Source organism: Harmonia axyridis, chromosome 4 (assembly GCF_914767665.1).
Source record: "Harmonia axyridis chromosome 4, icHarAxyr1.1, whole genome shotgun sequence".
Lineage (NCBI taxonomy): Eukaryota > Metazoa > Arthropoda > Insecta > Coleoptera > Coccinellidae > Harmonia > Harmonia axyridis.
In genome coordinates, this window is record NC_059504.1 from 38,417,499 (window position 1) to 38,423,888 (window position 6,390).

At 32.1% G+C, this 6,390-nt stretch overlaps 1 long non-coding RNA gene across 1 annotated transcript; it reads left to right on the top strand.

Annotated features, from left to right (window-relative positions):
- The first annotated feature begins 438 nt into the window (after window positions 1-438).
- Window positions 439-2,343, top strand: LOC123677697. The gene is made up of 2 exons (XR_006747123.1): window positions 439-1,093; window positions 1,161-2,343. It is a non-coding gene; the product is annotated as an uncharacterized LOC123677697 (long non-coding RNA).
- Window positions 2,344-6,390: the final 4,047 nt, after the last annotated feature.

Sequence of the window (6,390 nt, forward strand, 5' to 3'; positions counted from 1 at the left end):
CCATTTTAATTCATCTTGTTTGATTTAAATTAAAGGAAAGTTCTATTCAGACAGGATTGCTAAATATCATACAGAAAAAGAACCATAAGAATTGTTATGGTTACTCGAATTTTTAATTATAATATAATCAAGTGTTATTGTCTCTTCTCTAGTTAATTTATTTCTTTAGGAGTTGTAGGCAAGCTACATTACTCCAACGGGTATTAAGTGTTGTGCACTCTATTCATTTATGACTGCATTATTTTATAATTATGTTATTCTAATTTGTATCGAACAAATTTTTTTTTTCAATATAAATTTCATTGATCAATATTATAAAAAACGTTTCTCTCACTTCTTAAATCGGTAAAATGATAAAAATAAAGACAGATTGTTTTATCAGTAGAAGTTTCAAAGTTGCAAAAAACGTCCAAAAGACATTATCAAATTAAACGGTAATCGATATAAATGTTTAGAGTTCCTCGAAAAATTTATGAATATTCGGATGAGAAAGAAAAAACTTGTCAAATCTTCAACAAAAGTGGTAGAAAAAAATGAATAATGAAATTTGGAATTAGATGGTAGTGTAACCCAAAAGGAAACCTAAGTGAATTGTTAATCCTGTTGAAATATGTATAATAGTGTTCAATCAATAATATTCTTATTGTATAGGTACTTTTTGCATTTTTTATGTAATATTTTCCAATTATGATAACAAAACGCACATTTGTACGTCTTCGAACGCATGTCGTATATATTATCCGATCCGAGTTTCACATGTGTAAAATCAAAGACTAGTAGTCTGGTGAAATCCTTAGAGTTTTTCATGTCATTTCTCATATGAATATGTTATTGAATGAAGATACGTCGATACTGTTTCTTTAAGTATAATTCAATAATTAAATTGAAATTGATCAGAATTTCTCCGTTGGATTAATAACACTATTGTAGTCAATTGAATTATGTCAAAGTAGAAGTAGTTGTGTTCTTGAAGAGACACTTGGGATTTTAAAATCAGCTCTGCCCAATTATTGAGGTAACAGAATATATTTCCAGATTTACTCATCATATTAAGGTCTCTTATTTTGAGGCTGATATAATAGTCATCGCTTAGGTGAGATTATATTATAATTATTCCAGTGAAAGATGAGAATTAGTGCCAGAATAATGTAAAATTATAGGTACTTTACGAATCAAAGCAAAAGGCATAAAGCCAAAGTTCAGGAATGGAAATCCAGATCTGAAAGATGAGGTAATGGATGAAGAAGCACAAATTTCTGTAAGCAGCCATGGAAGAGTAGGTACCACAAGTGCTAATTCTGTCGAGGAAATTGAAGAAGACAAAAGAACTGGAATAATAAGACGTCAGGTTTGATAAACTTTAGTCCTTACCTAGGTTTACTACTACTACTACTACAGAAATGTACTTTAACAGTATTAAATTTCCAGAATTTATATATAATTCCTTCAAAGGTAATCAAAATGAATGGACTTTATTTATTCAGAATATCAAACTCTAATAATAATAATGATTTGTACCTCATTCAGAAGTTAATGCATTTCAAATCATTTTTGAAAGATGATATTGTATAGACAATCCACAATTATTATGTCATGATAATTCTGAAATTGCTATAAATCTATTGAAAAACCCATAACGAAATGAACAATGCAATAAAATCGTAAATATATGTCATATCTGCTCGATCCACAAACCTTAACCATATTTCTGGTTAGAGCATAGGGTTTACAAAACTTTGTAACATATTTGAGAGATCACTGGAACTTATATTGACTAATTTGAATGATTCTAGTTCGAATTTATAATATATTCAGGTGTTAATGTTAATATCCTTTCTAATCCTATGCCAGCTCAATTTCTTTAATTCCTTGAACTGAAAAAAAATTTAAGATTCAAGGAATTGAGTAGATATGGAGGAGTGACAAATTATTATGAAATAACGAATTGTGCATAATTGCTTGTATTCTAGTCATTCCAAAATAAGTCTGAAAATTTGTGTATATAAGTACTCACATCACAGAAATACAACACCTTCTTGTATGAAACAACAGCGAATGTAAAAACATTTCAAGAACACCCCCTGTACATTCTATACAGTGGCGTAACTAGAGTTGCTCATAGGGGGGTTACTCGACTCACTTTGAAAAAATAAAATGTTCAAATTTTTATAAAAAACTTCAATCTTTTTCAATTGTTACTTACAATTTCTTTTATTTCTTCTAATCAATAGGGGGGTTATGTCTCCAATAACCCCCCTCGTTATGCCTATGCTTCCTTAAGTACTCAAAGGTATGGTGCCTCTCTGGTCATGAAATAAATTTTTTTTGCAGTAGAATATTTTTGAAAATAATATTATTGATCAGTGCTGGTCCAAGTGAGCATAAAATTTCACAAGTTTCTCAATAAACTGCCATTCTATGGTGCACGGGCGTAGCCAGGTTTCAGTTTCGGGGCGGTTTTAAAAAAAAGAAAGGCTAATGGCAGAAATAAGAATTTTTTCATAGAGATAAATGAGAATAAAAGAAGAAAAAGATTGATAAATTTCGACATCTTAAACATTTCGGGGCGGGTTTGAACCCCCAAACCCCCCCCTGTAGGAAAACGGTGGATATTGAGTATTTTAGTTTAGGATTGGGAATAAAACAACATGAACTTTCAAGTCTGCTAACGCTCAAACCGCCATTTTATTAACTGAACAAATCACAGAACGACCACAGAGTATTTATCCTGTGTCTATGTTCATAGAAACATATCTTAGTGTGACAACTAAATGGAGTTAGCAAATATAACATTTTTAATACATAACTAACACCCCCCCCTCCGGCTACGCCCGTGCTCAAAGAGTCGAGCATTTGAATGTGTACCTAACTAATAATTGATTTGATTGATTAATTAATTCAAAACAACATCGATCCACTTTTTCGAATTCTGCGTATATAATGTCACGTCCTGAAGAAATGGAGACCAAAATATGAAATATAGCTGCACGATTCAGTACAAAAATAACGCCAAAAATGATAATCTCATATTATTCATTCGATTACTATACTCATTGACTTTTATTCTCTAATCACTAACGATATTCGGACGAATATCATCTCTCATTTCTGAGGATTTTTTTAAATCCATCATAGAAACATTATAAACTATACTAACTGACAAAGAAACTGCAACACCCAGAAGGAGCTGTTTAAATTTTAATTTTTTTTTCGGTAAAACATAGATATTACAGCAAGGAGTAAATGATTGAATTTGGAGAAAAATGGGTAGAAGGTTTGGAAATTTACCCCAGCCCCACGGACTTTGGCGGCACTGAGACATGAAGTATAGGTAGCTTAGGGTAGTGTCCTTCAAGAAGAAATGGTCCATCTTAATGCATTAATGCCGAGTTGCGTTGGGGAGTGTATAGATAATCGCGATGGACAAACGCATTATTGAAAAATTTATTGAAACAAATTGTAAACCCTTCGTTTTTTCTCCAAATTCAATCATTTACTCATTGCTATCATATATATGTACTATACTTTCGGTTTCTTACTTTATTGCAGAAGGGAATACCCTGTATGGTGAATTTGTTGTTATTAATGATATTGACATGAACTCCAAAACAAAAATCGTTCATTATAGCCTTCTAATTTAAGAATTTGACCCAATTTTCATTTCAAAAACTTAAATTCAAGATATCGAATTCAAAGAATTCAGTTCTGGCCAATTTCAATATGTTATTAAAAGCCTTGAGATGTTTCGAAAAGATGATATTTTGTTGACGTTTGAACCACACATAGGTTTTTAATTAAGCCTCACTAATAACAACTGGCTGCTCAATTTAAGCTGACAGTAAGATGCATAGAATACCTGGTGTGTTTACTGATTCGATTTTGTTTCAGACTTTTTGGGAGACCCACCTGTTGCTTTGGTGGTCTGCTTTACCAGAGTTCTGTAAGGTGGCGCTCTTTAAAATTTTTCGAATTCCCGCATCTGCATGCCGTTTAAAAAGGAAATACTGATTTCAGATACTGCAAACATTCATAATAAATTACAATTCAGTTCATTTCAAATTTTCAATCAAATGAATGGAATAGACCATAGAATATAAAATATTATTGTTCTATACTCAAAGTTCACGACAAGAGCGTAGAAATAGGGGGATACTGGGGGTAATTACACGGTGTTCCTAAATTGGAGATACAAATGAAAATGACAGATTTCCGGATCATTTCAAGAAAAAAAGTCATATAAACATGAGTCCCCAAACATTTTGTTTTGAGATACATGTGTTAAAGTTTAAGTTTTTTTCTCGTATAACCTTCCCTTCACAAGATATTTAATTTGAATTGGCCATAGATATTCCAGTTTAAAGTTTTCACCATTTGATGCTAATTTTGAATGCAAATCTACAGAGTGATATTTTTTCTGGAAGGATGCCTTCTTCCTTCCTCCAAAACTATATTTTGGTGAAAGGCTGTTAGTTTAGAAAAATGTAGAAAAAAACTCTGGTCCAGTACTATACTTTTTGGTTTGTTATAGTTTTGTAGTATGTGCTATCGATTTCGAGAAAAAATCTCTAGTAATCCTCAGGAAAATCCAAATTATTAAAAAGATCCAGCTAGTAAGCTCTAATGAATGCATTAATTATAAGTTTTGGTATTGATTTACCCAATCTGTAGCGAAGATTAATAAATATTTGATAAATTTTACGACACACTAGAAACAACCTGTATATTGAAAGCAAAGCGTTTCTGGGCTCATATTCATGAAACTTTTTTTTCTCAAAATTATCCAAGTAATTTCTCATTTTCCTTCGTAATTCTTATTTGAGAACACCCAGTATAAGGTAAGGACAACCGAATTAGTAACAACAAAAATTATTTCGAGTAATTTGGTTCAAACTTCATTATCAAACTTCTTTTTCTAACATTACAGATATGAATGAAAGTTGTCGGCAAAAAATTTTTTTTTCGATTATCCATCCCCAAGAAAAAAAAAAGATCTACGCCCTTGGTTCACAAGAGTCGAGAATTGAGAGAAATGTCGAATGTAAACGATATATGCGCCATCTGAAACAGACCGCGATCCTTCGAAATCAAGTAGGTATAAATCTGAAAAATCTCCCGTTTTGTCTGAAAGTTTCACAGGTATAAGTAGACACACCAGGTTTTCTATGCATCTTAGCTGACAGTACATCAAATTTTTGACTTTCTTTTATGTCAGTTCGAAGGATTTATGATCAGGAATTAAACAACTTCATAAAGGAACTTGAATTTATCAATTATACCCAGATTCAATATATCACAATCTAGTTTAATATATACACAGTATATACAAATACAATTCTAATCTATACATTATATACATACATATTCACATCAAATAATTTCCAATTTCAGAATATTAGTGATTCTTTTTTGGTAGGCGCTATTTCTGCATTTAGTGATAAAATGTAAACGAATCTATTGAGATGTGTTTATGTCTTGTTCTTTTGTTATATTTGAAATATAGTGCGTTCAATATTACCCCGTTCCCCCTGAATTTTTATCGGAATTACCGCTGCCATCACTGGTACCATAAAATTAATATATGGCGTTACTTGGGTATTTGAAGATTGATTCTGATCGAACCTACTGCCACGACGGTTGATACTATCTTCACTTGCTAAATTAGATAAATTTTGCGTCAGATAGTCTTCCGTTTTGAATTCTCTGTGGATAGTACCGCTGCCCAATCCAAGATTGTTGGCTGTGATGAAGCCCTTTCATTTTGATGAATGGAGTAGGTATCCGGCTTTGATCGATTGAACAAGCTGGAATATTTCTTCTGGTTGGAAGAGGTCTGTCAGATGAATCGTGCTGATATTGTTGAAAGTTCGGAAACACCGCTACGTTGAAGATGCTTTCGAAGGGAGCACTGGTCAAAGAAGATTCGAACAAAACATTGGAATTCAACAGGACCCTCTGCATTCAAAATTCTGTATGCCCTTACAACTATTCACTCGTTTAAATATGAATGAGTTGTAATGTACAGAGATGGTTCAAAGGAAACATTAGAATTCGAAAAATACGATTGCATTTTGAAATCTATGATATCACTTAGAGCGATGGAATCACTGCTCATTCTATTTTCATAGTCTGTTGTTAAAAAGTGGTAATCGCTATACGGAACCATATCATTACTAACATCCTTGAAATTTTTCGTTTCATATTGATTGTAAGAATCTTGTTGATTGTATAACAGTTTACTTCCAGACAACGAAACATCATATATTCCTCCTATAGGAGGTTCTGTTGAACTGAAGTGGGTACTGTCTACTTTTTCAACAAGATAGCTAGGGTCTTCAAATTTAGCACTCTCCATATAATAGTTCTGGTTTATCACTGGTACCATAAAATTAT